Here is a 15334-nt window from a genome sequence, read left to right as displayed (position 1 = left end):
CATTCACGACCTTTTGTAGTTCCTTGTGGCCTTGGGCAGAGCAGGAGCCATACCAAGCTGTGATACAACCAGAAAGAATGCTATCTGTGGTGCATCTGTAAAAGTTGGTGAGTCGGAGCTGACATGCCAAATTTCTTTAATCTTCTGAGAAAGTAGAGACGTTGGTAGGCTTTCTTAACTATTGTGTTGGCATGGAGGGACCAGGACAGGTTGTTGGTGATCTGGACACCTAAAAATTTGAAGCTCTTGACCCTTTCTACTTCATCCCCTTTGATTTAGGCAGGGGCACGTTCTCCTTTACACTTCCTGAAGTCGATGACAATTTCCATCGTTTTGTTGACATTGAGGGAGAGATTATTGTTGCCGCACCAATTCACCAGATTCTCTATCTCATTCCTGTACTCTGTCTCGTCATTGTTTGAGATCCAACCCACTATGGTGGTGTCATCAGCAAACTTGAAAATTGAATTGATGGGGAATTTGGAGTATAGTAGGGGGCTGAGAACACAGCCTTGTGGGACACCGATATTGAGGATGACCGTAGATTAGGTGTTTTTGCCTATCCTTACTGGTTATGGTCTGTGAGTTAGGAAGTTCAGAGTCAAGTCACAGAGGGAGGTGCCGAGGCCAAGGCCACAGAGTTTGGAGATGAGTTCCATGGGAATAATGGTGTTGAAGGCTGAGGTGTAGTCAGATGTCTGTTGCAAGGAGGACACGCCATATGATTATTGTTGATGAATTGCTTTCTTTAAAATATAGTTTGTATAGGAGAGAAGGGGGAACTCTGGATATGATTGCAATGGAGGGGTGCAGAGGAAATTCACCAAGTTGTTGCCTGGGATGGAGCATTTGAGCTATGAAGAGAGACTTGATAGGCTGGGATTGTTTTTTTCAGAGCAGAGCAGGCTAAAGGGGGGGGAAGCTGATTGAGGTGAAAAGATTATGAAGATTATGGAAAGGGTGGATAGGATGAAAGGTTGATGACGAGGGGGTATAATTTTAGATGAGGGGCAGGAGGTTTAGAGAGGATTTGAGGAATTGTTTTCACCCAGAGGTTGGTGGAAATCTGGAATGCACTGCCGGGGGACGGGGGGGGGGGGGGGGGGGTAATAGAGGCGGGAAACCTCGCAACCTTAAAAAAAATACGTGGATAAGCACTTGAAATGTCATAAATGCTGGAAAGTGGGATTCGTGTAGATTGAGTGTAGTTTTGTTGGTGCAGACTCGATGGGCTGAAGGGCCTCTTCTGCATTGTATGACTGTAAAATACAGATCAACCATAACTTGCATCTGTACAACTTCTTTGATATAATAAAACAAATGAAATTCGAATGATTGGAACTAGAAGGTTATTTACCACCTTAGTTATCTCCCCAACAGTATAGTGAACTCGCCCTCACCACTTGTACAGCCGCGTGGCCACTTACACGATCTGTGCAGTCACTCGTCATGTGCGAGTCTAGACCGTGAATGTCAGTAGACCATTGAACTATAAAGGACATTTACAGCCGGTACCATACAGTAGTTCTACCGACATCCATCAGCAGCTGCTGATTGTTTGTGAGGAATGTGAGATTTTCCCCCTCTACTGAAAGCTATGTGGAGATCCTATAGCGCTGTATGGTTGAGGTGTCCCTGTTACATCATCCAAGTCATAAATCATTACATTCCCCCATCCCCATCAAAACGTTTTCATTGCTACCTTTCTTTGAGCTTTCTTCAAAACTTATGTCTTCAGTCCTGACCCTGGACTGACTCCTGCTTGATGTCACTGCTCTTCAGAGTTTTAGTCCATAAAAATACTCCTCCTCCTCCAGGTACCATGGCCTACGAGGGTGTTGGTAACCATAGACTTCCATTGGGTCGGATCAGGATTATGCTTGGCAAGGTATTGCAGTGGTTTGTCATTGCCTTCTGCAATATGGCTGACCAGGAAATTCTCCCACCCTTCCTGTCTGCCATCAGGCTTATTAGAAGGACTTGCAGGCTGATAACCAATTTGGCACATTACAAACACACTTTCCATGGCCATCAAGTCTTGAAGTGCGACTTGAACCCAGAGTTCCTGGCCCGTAGGTAAGAATGCTACTGCACCGGACGACCTCCTAAGAAAAATGTTGCATTGATTTAAATTGTTAATATGGACAATACCTTGGGACATTTTACTTTGGATGGTTTAGTTAGACACATTTAACTAACAGACGAGAAAACAAACATCTTTGAATAAATGAATTTTTAAAAAATAGTTCATCTAAATGCATTGCTAAATTACTGTGACTGGATTAGAAAATTTTGTTCCCCTCCGTTCTTCGCATTGACTCATTAGTTTTATATTGCCACGATTATTCATAACTGCATCATGTCTTATGCCTTGTAGCTGGGAAGATTGTAATGGGAATTTCTATTTTAGGCACTGGTATGATTGAGAGTGACAAGAAAACAGTACTAGTCTTTCTGTTGGGCAAACGGATGGTAGCTGCGATCTAAGAGAGCAGCTATCTAACAATTTAGGATAAAACTTAAAATAGAAATAGAAGCAACGGAGATTCCTAATCGCAGAAAGGCAGTGTTTGAGGGGATAAGGAATTAACTAAGCAGTGTAGGTTAGCAGTTACTGGGGTGATGGGTGAATGCAGACGAAATTGAATATATTCAATTGAACGTTGGCTGGGCACCTGAACGTTTAGGGGATTGGGAAAATGGTTGGATTAAGGGGGACCTGATGGCAAGTTTGTAAACATCTTCGATGGAATAGATAAATTGGATGTTCCGTATTAACTCTAAGGAAAGAGATATTTATTTACCTTTTCTCATCGAAGCGTAAATCAAAGTTTACAGATTTGAGGTGTCCCCAAAGGACACAGCTATACAACGTTCACTGTTCCTCTACCACATAGTGGCCATCGCCTCAAAGATTCTGGATGAGGCCGATATTGGTTTTGTCGAGTATTGGCGAGAGTTGTACTGGCTGTAGGTTGTATTGGTTTCCAATGTGGAACACAAAATGTTGGTTTTCTAAAAGCTGTATTCCTGTTCCTGGTACAGCATGAATGCTGTCCGTAAATGTAGAATGATCTACATTCACAAATAAGTGGGAATGGTTTTCCATGTCGAATAAGAATGTTGTACCGCAGTGTTTTGATCAGCAATGGGAGTGAGTGCAGGCTAGCTGGGAACACTGGAAATGTTACTGGAATGAGTGGAACATTTTTTTCGTATTGTACATAATGGAACTGATTGCTTTTAAAACTCAACAAAGAGCAACGTTGGAAAGTACAAGCATGGGAATAAGAAATCACTTTGAACCGCCCGGCCTTTCCTGCACGTCAAAAACAAAGTACACCGTTCACCATCTATTCCCTTGATAGATTGTTCAACTCCTTAAAATCACCGCTATCATTTAACCTCAAATAGCTTCCTTGACCAATAGATTCCAAACATTCACCACCCTACCTGGGCCAATGTTGGAACTGAATTGTCCAATCACATTCCTCCCTCTTGAGTTTGGAAGTCCTATTGCCCCTTTACTCATTCTCAGTGCTATAGAAAACAAATTCTAGGAGCTTATTTTGGAATACTGTTAAAGATCTTGAGGGTTCCTACTCGGTATTGACTTCTCTAAGTCGTGGCTCGTGCGCTTGACATCGGGTTTCAGTTCGTTCTCCCTGTTCAATGCCCGTGATGTGGCAAGCAGAACACTATATCTTTTGCAGAGTAGTATGCTATTTGTCTGACTTACGGTTGAAAGTCGGTTTTAAACATTGAGTTTCCTTTGCTAAGCAAGATTTGAATGGGACATGGTTGAGCATCGGAACTTTGCACACTGGAGCTATTGCAGGAGGAGTACACGACACATCATCTGTTCCATGTTGTGGAGGCTGTGAGCTGGTCTTTGGTACTGGCCAGTGAGGATGAATTAGGTATAAATGATCACATCGAGTTAATTGTGGCACTATCGCCCCTGAATGATACAGGACAGGAAACCGCGTTAATAATAAAAGAATGTGCTTCACAGAGACATTTAACCCCTGCGAACCGTGTCATGCCTCAGAACGAAATATATGTCTCTTTTTAAAAAATAGCCCTGCCTTCCAACTTTGGACTGAAATTGCAATTACTTTTTCACCCTAATTAAAGAAAGCGAGAGTGACTGCACATCAAACTAGTAATCCATATCAGAAGACATTAAGCTTCTTCGATCATTTCAACTAACCCAGTTACAGTTCAGATTGTACCCAACGACTGGAGTATGGCACTGGGAGAGAAAACGCAACTGCAGAACCGGGTTTCTGAAGTGAATGCTAACATCGTTGCGCAGATATGATTGCAGTCTGCGCGTCTTCTCGTTTCTTAGTTAGGAAGAGATTTCGGCTCAGTGAATCCTTTCTCAGCCCGCGGGGCTTAAAGTGGGTTAGATTGCAAGGGTCCAATTACCGTTCGTGAGAACGGGGTTTAAAATGGATCAGAGCATTCCGTCCACAGCCGGGGCTGGTGGTCTTCAGCCACACTTGGGAGTTGTGACTGAGAGGCCGGACTCCTGTCACTGGAAGGAGTACTTTGAAATCGACTGATCCCAAGGCAGACAGATCCCTCAACCACAGAGGGAGAAAGGAGCATCACAAGCTAGCCCGAGTTCACTTACAAATCGGTGAAAAATGTTTCCATTTCGTTTGTTTACCATTGTTTGGAAGAGAGAGAAAATGATTAACTAAACGCAGAGTGCTGGGCGAGTTTAAATTCCACAGATTTAGCCATTGCGTGTTTTCATAGAAACCCTACAGTGCAGAAGGAGGCCATTCGGCCCATCGAGTCTGCACCGACCACAATCCCACCCAGGCCCTATCCCCACATATTTACCCACTAATCCCTCTAACCTACGCATCCCAGGACTCTAAGGGGCAATTTTTAACCTGGCCAATCAACCTAACCCGCACATCTTTGGACTGTGGGAGGAAACCGGAGCACCCGGAGGAAACCCACGCAGACACGAGGAGAATGTGCAAACTCCACACAGACAGTGACCCGGGCTGGGAATCGAACCCAGGACCCTGGAGCTGTGAAGCAGCAGTGCTAACCACTGTGCTACCGTGCCGCCCGGGGCTTCGGGTGGGGACAAGCAGGAGAACTGCGTAGAGACGCTCTGAGCCCATCGCCCTCACCAATGAGCTGTGTTGCTGTCCCAGCAGAGTGCAAGGAAGGCAGTGTTGGACAGGCTGTGACTTTGTATTCAATCGCTCAGGGAAGATTGGGTTTGTGAAGTGTTTTATCAGTGAGGAGCGGGGGAACATGCATTGTAGCCTTGGATATTCAGCTGTGTGTGGGAGCGGGGCGGGGGGGGCTCTTAAACAGTGACACAGGCTAGGGTCATCATTCCAGGATTGGTGTTCTACCCCACCCCCCACCCCCAACCAGCTTTGTTTCGCATCTAAATGTACTCGAAACTGAAACATTTGCTCCCTTTATTTTATTTTTTTCTCCTCAAAAGTCCTCGTATTTGAAACTGATTAAATAGGCGAGAAATGCAAAGTGAAAGAAATTCTGGGAGCAAGTGAAATAAAAACAGAAACGGCTGCAAAAAAAACTCAGGTGGTTCGGCAGCGTCTGTGGAGAGGAAAACAGAGTTAATGTTTCCAGCCTAATGTGACTCTGCTTCAGAAAACAGTGAAATCGATACTTGGTTAATGTCGAGACAGGGTCATGCCAGCAAGTCCATACCTGCATAAATCTGGTGAGAGGGCTAAGTGAAATCTGATTACTTATAAAACGCGCCTGGCGATGTTGATTTTTTAAAAAGAAATTCTGCACAGCTCGTACATTATTTAAAATAAACCAAACGTGTGTTTCATACAGGTAGCTGGCACAATTTGGAGAGCGGCTTCTTGTAAGCGGGTGCAATTGTAAGTGGCTCTGCGGGATCGAGCTGGGGAGAAACCTCCTTGGATTGATCCATTCAACATAATCTATTTCCAATCAGTTCGAACTCTCACCCAGCAGTAAATACCCAGAGCTGCTGTGGCCTAGTCATTGAACCTGGTAAACCACAAACCTAGAGCAATGCTCTCAGGTTTTAGGTTGGAATCCTACCACAGGGCAGATGGTTAGATTTGAATTCTAAAATATGGTGATTTATTTCTGGGAAGTGGCGGAGGGAATGAAAAAGCTTCCCTGGACGATATAACCGTCAGTGTGAGGGAGAAAGTTATCTATTTCTAACGGTTCCGAATTTGAGTCTGTCCCTTGGAATAAGTTGTATCGGTAATTGGGGGAATATAAGGGAAGATTAGTCCTTTGCTACTTGGTAATGATCAAACAGCCAAGGTTAACTCTAAGCTTTTAATGTGCAGTGCAATGAAAATGCTCCGCCACTTTTTTTTTATCCAATCGGGAATATTAATATAGGATGATAGTTGACAATTGAGAAATGTAAAAACGTGAACGATTCGGGGCTAGAATGTCGCTACAAACATTGAAGTGCCCGGATTGCAACCTCCGGATTGAAATCGTAGACTCCCGCCTGAGGAGAAAACTGCAGAAATTCACTTTCAGTTTATCCTAAAGCGGGTTGTGGATTTAAAAACTGCAAAGAGCTAAACAGGGTTGAAGTGAAGGGATGGTTTGGTGGTGGTGGGGGAGGTGACGGCTACTCATAACAGTCAGTGAGTGGAAACAGGAGATAGGTGACATTCAGGACTAGACCTGAGGGAACCTGGTCAGAGTCACCATGTGCAGAGTAAGGGAATGTGGCTAGTTGTTTCGCACGGGTCATTACTCTTTATCAACGAGGCACTGCCTGTGGCGTCCTTGCAAAATTACCACCAGGCTACTCAAATACTGCAATATAATCAGTGCAGAAATAGTTACTGCTGTTACTAAGCAGCGCTTAGATTCTGAAATAAAGTTCAATAAAGAAACTTCGATATCTTTCGCGCTGAGCTGTCCCCCTTTGCCATTACCTTGTCGGGGAAATAAGCTTCCGCACTGACTTCGGGACATCTATCTCAGTTATGATTTCTTTGGCTAGGTTAGGGGGTCACGGCAGGATGCTTCCTCTCATTTGATGCCGAGCGAATGCTTCAAGACACAATCGGGACTTTGACAGACTGAATGAAGTGATTGATCGGGACAAATCTCGAGTTTATATGAAAAAAGTTAACATTAATATTCTCGCTGCATGGAGGCCATTTAATGGCGTGAGACAGACCATGTACAGAGAGGGTTTTGGGGGGGGGGGGGGGGTTGGTGCGGGGATTAGAAGAATCAATACAGGACCTGAGTGAATTTCTTGCTTTAGTTAGTTCCTGGTCCTCCCCAACAGGAAAGTTTCACTCTGCTCTGCTACCCTCCAAACGGGCGGCACGGTAGCACAGTGGTTAGCACTGCTGCTTCACAGATTCGATTCCCGGCTTGGGTCACTGTCTGTGTGGAGTTTGCACATTCTCCTCGTGTCTGCGTGGGTTTCCTCCGGGTGCTCCGGTTTCCTCCCACAGTCCAAAGATGTGCGGGTTAGGTTGATTGGCCATGCTAAAATTGCCCCTTAGTGTCCTGAGATGCGTAGATTAGAGGGATTAGTGGGTAAATGTGTAGGGATATGGGGGTAGGGACTGGGTGGGAGTCGGTGCAGACTCGATGGGTCGAATGGCCTCTTTCAGTACTGTAGGGTTTTTATGATTTCTATGAAATGAAACACTCTATGAAATGAAATGAAACACTCTTTAAAAAGGAGTTTAATTTATTAATGTCCAGCTCAACGGCGACCTCGGCACGACACTCGAACAAAAACCCAACGCCGTTTGTAAAGCTTCGAACCTATCGATAAAAGTTCTGATGAAGGACCTGAAACATTAACTCTCATACTGTCTGACCTGCTGAGTGTTTCCCAGAATTTTCTCTTCTGATTTCCAGGTGTGCTATTCACACTAAAGAAATGGGATTTTCAGTGGCTCCGCCGCAGATAAACTGCCCAGTTTCACAGAGAGCCATATCCATCGTGGTCTGTGTTTGTGTAACCAATGCTCAGTAGATATGATCCAATTGGCCTCTGGTTCTGAGTTCTGGCCCCTTTCCAGTGACCACTGCTTGAGCTGGAGGTGTGAAGGTCCTGGGGGTGTGAAGGTCCTGGGGGTGTGAAGGTCCTGGGGGTGATACCACCCTGTGTGTGATATGGAGTGAGGGTGCAACATGCTGGCGGTGCTGTCTTTGGCCGTCTTTAGTATCCCAGGCCGACTCTTGTAGAAGATATCACAGCACTATTGGAAGTGGAGGAGTGTTTTTTTAATGCCTTGGTCAATGTTGCTCCCCCAAACAGACTCTTTTTCAATTACCAGATGGTTGATGTTTGCCGGTTGTTGCACCTGGCTGTTCACACCTTTCCCCGTATCACGGCAGTGAGTGCCAGCCATCCATTGGCTTTGAAGCGCGGACCTCTTTGAAAGGCGCTATATAAATGCAAGCCCTTTCTTTCCTGGTCAGAGGATGTTGCTGAATGGCCGACTGGAGATGATGATGGAGTGTTGCCAGAACCCCAGCAAGACTCCAGCCACTTTGGGGAACGGGAGAATCATAGAATCATAGAAACCCTACAGTACAGAAAGAGGCCATTCGGCCCATCGAGTCTGCACCGACCACAATCCCACCCAGGCCCTACCCCCACATCCCTACATATTTTACCCGCTAATCCCTCTAATCTACACATCCCAGGACACTAAGGGGCAATTTTAGCATGGCCAATCAACCTAACCTGCACATCTTTGGACTGTGGGAGGAAACCGGAGCACCCGGAGGAAACCCACGCAGACACGAGGAGAATGTGCAAACTCCACACAGACAGTGACCTGAGCCGGGATTCGAACCCAGGTCCCTGGAGCTGTGAAGCAGCAGTGCTAACCACTGTGCTACCGTGCCGCCCCAACCACTGTGCTACCGTGCCGCCCCGGTGTGGGGGGGAGAGGGTGGGAGAAGTGGCATGATAAAGAAAATAATTTTATGAGGGAGTTATTCCCGGTGACCTGGCTAACATTCGCCCTGCAAGCAGCACGCTGAAACGTTATCGAGTTATTATCTCCTCCCTGTTTGTGGGAGCCTGCTGTGCACATTAGTTGCCGTTTACACTTACAAGAGGTGCCTACATTTCAGCGAATCGTTAGCTCGTTAGCTCTAAAGCCCTTGGGAATGTCCTGAAGTCTTGAATGTCTCTCTCCTCCATTTCTCCTCTGTCCATCCATATAAATTTGTATGTCGATTTCGTTCAAAGGTCAGTGGGCGGGATTTCAAATTGTTGGGGGTTGGTTGGCGAGGGGGTGTGGGGAGGAGGGTTGGTTGGTGGGGATGGTGGGGGGGATGGGGGGGGTCTGTGGGGGGAAGCGTGTGGGGCGGATGTGGGTGTGGTGGGGAGATTGGTGGGGGCGTGTGGGGGAGAGGTTGCTGGGGGGAGATTGGGGGGGAGGGTGGGGGGGAGATTGGGGGGGTGGGGGGGAGATTAGGGGGGAGGGTGGGGGGGAGATTGGGGGGGTGGGGGGGGTTGTGGGGGAGGGTGGGGGAGGTTGGTGGGGGTGTGTGGGGGGGATGGGGAGGGTGGTGGGGGGGGTGTGGAGGGAGGGTGTGGGGGGGAGAGGGTGTGGGGGGGAGAGGGTGTGGGGGGAGGGGGTGGGTGGTGGGGGAGGGGGTGGGTGGTGGGGGAGGTGTGGGGGGGAGGATGGTGGGGGGTGTGGGCGGAGAGGGAGGGAGAGGGAGGGGGAGGGTGGTGGGAGGGGGTGGGGGGAGGGTGGTGGGGGGTGTGGGGGGGAGGGTGGTGGGGGGTGTGGGGGGGAGGGGGTGTGGGGGGGAGGGGGTGTGGGGGGGGGGTGGTGGTGGGCTGTGGGGGGAGGGTGGTGGCGGGGTGTGGGGGTGTGTGGGGGGGACGGGGAGGGTGGTGGGGGACGGTGGCGGGGGAACGTGGGGGGGAGGGTGGTGGGGGGGACGGGGAGGGTGGTGGGGGGGACGGGGAGGGTGGTGGGGGTGGGTGGCGGGGGGGCGTGGGGGGGGGGGTGGTGGGGGGACGGGGAGGGTGGTGGGGGTAGGTGGCGGGGGGGCGTGGGGGGGAGGGTGGTGGGGGGTGGGGGAGGGTGTGGGGGGGAGGGGGTACGGTGGTGGGGGGGTTTGGGGGGAGGGTGGTGGGCGGGTGTGGGGGAAGGGTGGGGAGGGGGTGCGGGGGGGAGGAGGGAGGGTGTGGGGGGGAGGGGGGAGGGTGTGGGGTGGTGTGGGGGGAGGGAGGTGGGGGGTGTGGGGGGAGGGAGGTGGGGGGAGGGAGGTGGGGGGAGGGAGGTGGGGGGTGTGGGGGGAGGGAGGTGGGGGGTGTGGGGGGAGGGAGGTGGGGGGTGTGGGGGGAGGGAGATGGGGGTGTGTGGAAGGGAGGTTGGTTGGGGGAGGTGGGGAGGTGTGGGGAGGTGTGGGGGGGAGGGTGGTGGGGAGGATGGTGGGGGTTGTGGGGGGAGGGTTGTGGGGGGGAGGGTGGGGGGGAGGGTTGTGGGGGGGGAGGGTGGGGGGGAGGGTAGTGGGGGGGAGGGTGGTGAGGGGGTGTGGGGTGAGAGGGTGTGGGGGGAGGGTGGTGGGGGGGTGTGGGGGGGAAGGTGGGGGGTGTGGGTGGGAGGTTGGTGGAGGGAGTATGGAGTTGTGGGGGGGGAGGTGGGGGGCTGTGGGGGGGGGGGTTGGTGCGGGGAGGTTGGGGGGGGTTGGTGCATGGAGGTGGGGGGTATGGAGGGGAGGTTGGTGGGGGGAGGCTGGTGGTGGGAAGTGGGGGGGGGAGGTGGGGGAGTATGGGGGCGGAGGTTGGTGGGGGTGGTGGGGTGTGTGGGGGGGGGAGGTTGGTGGGGTGGGGAGGTTGGTGGGGGGAGGTGGAGGGAGGTGGGGGGGTGTGGGGGGAGGTTGGTGGGGGTGGTGGTGCGTGTGGGGGAGAGGTTGCTGGGGTGGAGATTGGGGGGGAGGGTGGTGGGGGGGAGATTGGGGGGAGGGTGGTAGGGGGGGAGATTGGGGGGAGGGTGGTGGGGGGGGTTGGAGGGGTGGGGGGGTAGTTGGGGGGGGAGGGTGGTGGGGGGGAGGGTGGTGGTGGGGAGGGTGGTGGGGGGGGCGTGGGGAGGAGGATTAGCGGGGTGGTGGGGGGAGGGTGGTGGGGGGGAAGGAGGGTGGTGGGGGGGGAGGAGGGTGGTGGGGGGGGAGGAGGGTGGGGGGGTTGGTGGGGGTGTGTGGGGGGACGGGGAGGGTGGTGGGGGGCTGTGTGGGGAGGGTGTGAGGGGTGTGGGGAGGAGGGGGTGTGGGGGGGAGTGGTAGGGTGGTGGGGGAGGTGTGGGGGGGAGGATGGTGGGGTGTGGGGGGAGAGGGAGGGGGAGGGTGGTGGGAGGGGAGGGGGTGTGGGGGGTGTGGGGGGGAGGGTGGTTGGGGGGGTGGGGGGTGTGTGGGGGGGAGGGTGGGGGGTGGTGCGGGGGGAGGGTGGTGGGGGAGTGTGGGGGGAGGGTGGTGGTGGGCTGTGGGGGGGAGGGTGGTGGGGGGGTGTGGGGGGGAGGTGGTGGGGGAGGGTGGTGGGGGGGAGTGGGGGGGGAGGGTAGTGGTGGGCTGTGAGGGGGAGGGTGGTGGCGGGGTGTGGGGGGAGGGTGGTGCCGGGGTGTGGGGCTGTGTGGGGGGACCGGGAGGGTGGTGGGGGAGGGTGGTGAGGGGGGCGTGGGGGGGAGGGTGGTAGGGGGTGGGGGAGGGTGGTGGGGGGTGTTGGAGGGTGTGGGGTAGGGAGGGGGTACGGTGGTGGGGGGCTTTGGGGGGAGTGTGGTGGGCGGGTGTGCGGGAAGGGTGGGGAGGGGGTGTGGGGAGGGGGTGTGGGGGGGGAGGGTGTGGGGGAGGGAGGTGGGGCTGTGGGGGGAGGGAGGTGGGGGGTGTGGTGGGTGGGAGATGGGGGTGTGTGGAGGGGAGGTTGGTTGGGGGAGGTGGGGAGGTGTGGTGGGGGCTGTGGGGGTGAGGTGTGGTGGGGGGGAGGGTGGTGAGGGGGTGTGGGGGGAGGGTGGTGGGGGATTTGGGGGGGAGGGTGGTGGGGGGGAGGGTGGTGAGGGGGTGTGGGGGGAGGGTGGTGGGGGATTTGGGGAGGAGGGGGTGTGGGTGTGAGGGTGGTGGGGGTGTGTGGGGGGGAGGGTGGTGGGGGAGGGTGGTGGGGAGGGTGGTGGGGGGGTGTGGGTGGGAGGTTGGTGAGGCGGGTGTCGGGGAGGGTGGTGGGGTGTGGTGGGGGTGGTGGAGTGAGGAGGGGGGTGTGAGGGGCTGGAGGTGGGGATGGTGAGGTGGTGGAGGTGGGGGTGGTGTGGGGGGAGGTTGGTGGGGGTGTGTGGGGGAGAGGTTGGTGGAGGGGGTGTCGGGGAGGGTGGTGGGGGGGTGTGGGTTGGTGGGGCGGAGGTTGGTTGGGGGAAGGTGGTGGGGGGCTGTGGGGGGAGGTTGGTTGGGGGAGGGTGGTGGGAGGGTGGTGGGGGTGGGCGTGTGGGGGGGAGGTTGGTTGGGGGAGATGGGGGGTGTGGGGGCGGAGGTTGGTGGGGGTGGTGGGGTGTGTGGGGGTGGAGGTTGGTGGGGGGAGTATGGGGGTGTGGGGGGGAGGTTGGTGGGGGGAGGTGGGGGGAGGTGGGGGGGTGTGGGGGGGGTGGTTGGTGCGGGGAGGTGGGGGGGGTGTGGGGGGGAGGTTAGTGGGGTGGGGAGGTTGGTGGGGGGAGGTGGGGGTGTGTCGGGGGGAGGTTGGTGGGGGGAGGTGTGGGGGAGAGATTGCTGGGGGGTAGATTGGGTGGGGAGGGTGGTGGTGGGGAGATTGGGGGGGAGGGTGGTGGGGGGGGTGGGGGCGGTTGGGTGGGGGGGGTTGGGGGGGAGGGTGGTGGGAGGGGTTGGGGGGAGGGTGGTGATGGATTTAGGGGGGAGGGGGTGTGAGGGTCGGAGGGCGGTGGGGGGAGAGGGTGTGGGGGGAGGTGTGGGGGGGAGATTGGCGGGGGGGGTGCGGGGGGAAGTCGGTGGGGAAGGTGGTGGTGGGGGCGAGGTTGGTGGGGGTGTGTGGGGGGGACGGGGAGGTTGTTCGGTGGTGGGGGGGTTTGGGGGGAGGGTGGTGGGCGCGTGTGGGGGGAGGGAGATGGGGGTGTGTGGAGGGGAGGTTGGTTGGGGGAGGTGGGGAGGTGTGGGGGGGAGGGTGGTGGGTCGGAGGGTGGTGAGGGGGTGTGGGGGGTGGGTGGTGGGGGATTTGGGGGGAGGGCGTGTGGGTGTGAGGGTGGTGGGGGGGTGTGGGTGGGAGGTTGGTGGGGGGTGTGGGGGGAGGGAGGTGGGGGGTGTGGGGGGAGGGAGGTGGGGGGTGTGGGGGGAGGGAGATGGGGGTGTGTGGAAGGGAGGTTGGTTGGGGGAGGTGGGGAGGTGTGGGGAGGTGTGGGGGGGAGGGTGGTGGGGAGGATGGTGGGGGTTGTGGGGGGAGGGTTGTGGGGGGGGAGGGTGGGGGGGAGGGTTGTGGGGGGGGAGGGTGGGGGGGAGGGTAGTGGGGGGGAGGGTGGTGAGGGGGTGTGGGGTGAGAGGGTGTGGGGGGAGGGTGGTGGGGGTGTGGGGGGGAAGGTGGGGGGTGTGGGTGGGAGGTTGGTGGAGGGAGTATGGAGTTGTGGGGGGGGAGGTGGGGGGCTGTGGGGGGGGGGGGTTGGTGCGGGGAGGTTGGGGGGGGTTGGTGCATGGAGGTGGGGGGTATGGAGGGGAGGTTGGTGGGGGGGAGGCTGGTGGTGGGAAGTGGGGGGGGGAGGTGGGGGAGTATGGGGGCGGAGGTTGGTGGGGGTGGTGGGGTGTGTGGGGGGGGGGAGGTTGGTGGGGTGGGGAGGTTGGTGGGGGGAGGTGGAGGGAGGTGGGGGGGTGTGGGGGGGAGGTTGGTGGGGGTGGTGGTGCGTGTGGGGGAGAGGTTGCTGGGGTGGAGATTGGGGGGGAGGGTGGTGGGGGGGAGATTGGGGGGAGGGTGGTAGGGGGGGAGATTGGGGGGAGGGTGGTGGGGGGGGTTGGAGGGGTGGGGGGGTAGTTGGGGGGGGAGGGTGGTGGGGGGGAGGGTGGTGGTGGGGAGGGTGGTGGGGGGGCGTGGGGAGGAGGATTAGCGGGGTGGTGGGGGGAGGGTGGTGGGGGGAAGGAGGGTGGTGGGGGGGGAGGAGGGTGGTGGGGGGGGAGGAGGGTGGGGGGGTTGGTGGGGGTGTGTGGGGGGACGGGAGGGTGGTGGGGGGCTGTGTGGGGAGGGTGTGAGGGGTGTGGGGAGGAGGGGGTGTGGGGGGGAGTGGTAGGGTGGTGGGGGAGGTGTGGGGGGGAGGATGGTGGGGTGTGGGGGGAGAGGGAGGGGGAGGGTGGTGGGAGGGGAGGGGGTGTGGGGGTGTGGGGGGGAGGGTGGTTGGGGGGTGGGGGGTGTGTGGGGGGGGAGGGTGGGGGGGTGGTGCGGGGGGAGGGTGGTGGGGGAGTGTGGGGGGAGGGTGGTGGTGGGCTGTGGGGGGGAGGGTGGTGGGGGGGTGTGGGGGGGGAGGGTGGTGGGGGAGGGTGGTGGGGGGGAGTGGGGGGGGAGGGTAGTGGTGGGCTGTGAGGGGGAGGGTGGTGGCGGGGTGTGGGGGGAGGGTGGTGCCGGGGTGTGGGGCTGTGTGGGGGGACCGGGAGGGTGGTGGGGGAGGGTGGTGAGGGGGGCGTGGGGGGGAGGGTGGTAGGGGGTGGGGGAGGGTGGTGGGGGGTGTTGGAGGGTGTGGGGTAGGGAGGGGGTACGGTGGTGGGGGCTTTGGGGGGAGTGTGGTGGGCGGGTGTGCGGGAAGGGTGGGGAGGGGGTGTGGGGAGGGGGTGTGGGGGGGGAGGGTGTGGGGGAGGGAGGTGGGGCTGTGGGGGGAGGGAGGTGGGGGGTGTGGTGGGTGGGAGATGGGGGTGTGTGGAGGGGAGGTTGGTTGGGGGAGGTGGGGAGGTGTGGTGGGGGCTGTGGGGGTGAGGTGTGGTGGGGGGGAGGGTGGTGAGGGGGTGTGGGGGGAGGGTGGTGGGGGATTTGGGGGGAGGGTGGTGGGGGGGAGGGTGGTGAGGGGGTGTGGGGGGAGGGTGGTGGGGGATTTGGGGAGGAGGGGGTGTGGGTGTGAGGGTGGTGGGGGTGTGTGGGGGGGAGGGTGGTGGGGGAGGGTGGTGGGGGAGGGTGGTGGGGGGGTGTGGGTGGGAGGTTGGTGAGGCGGGTGTCGGGGAGGGTGGTGGGGTGTGGTGGGGGTGGTGGAGCTGGAGGTGGGGGTGGTGAGGGGCTGGAGGTGGGGATGGTGAGGTGGTGGAGGTGGGGGTGGTGTGGGGGAGGTTGGTGGGGGTGTGTGGGGGAGAGGTTGGTGGA

Source organism: Mustelus asterias, chromosome 16, assembly GCF_964213995.1.
Source record: "Mustelus asterias chromosome 16, sMusAst1.hap1.1, whole genome shotgun sequence".
Taxonomy (NCBI): domain Eukaryota; kingdom Metazoa; phylum Chordata; class Chondrichthyes; order Carcharhiniformes; family Triakidae; genus Mustelus; species Mustelus asterias.
The sequence above is the reverse complement of the archived record's forward strand: the minus strand, read 5'-3'. Positions refer to the sequence as shown.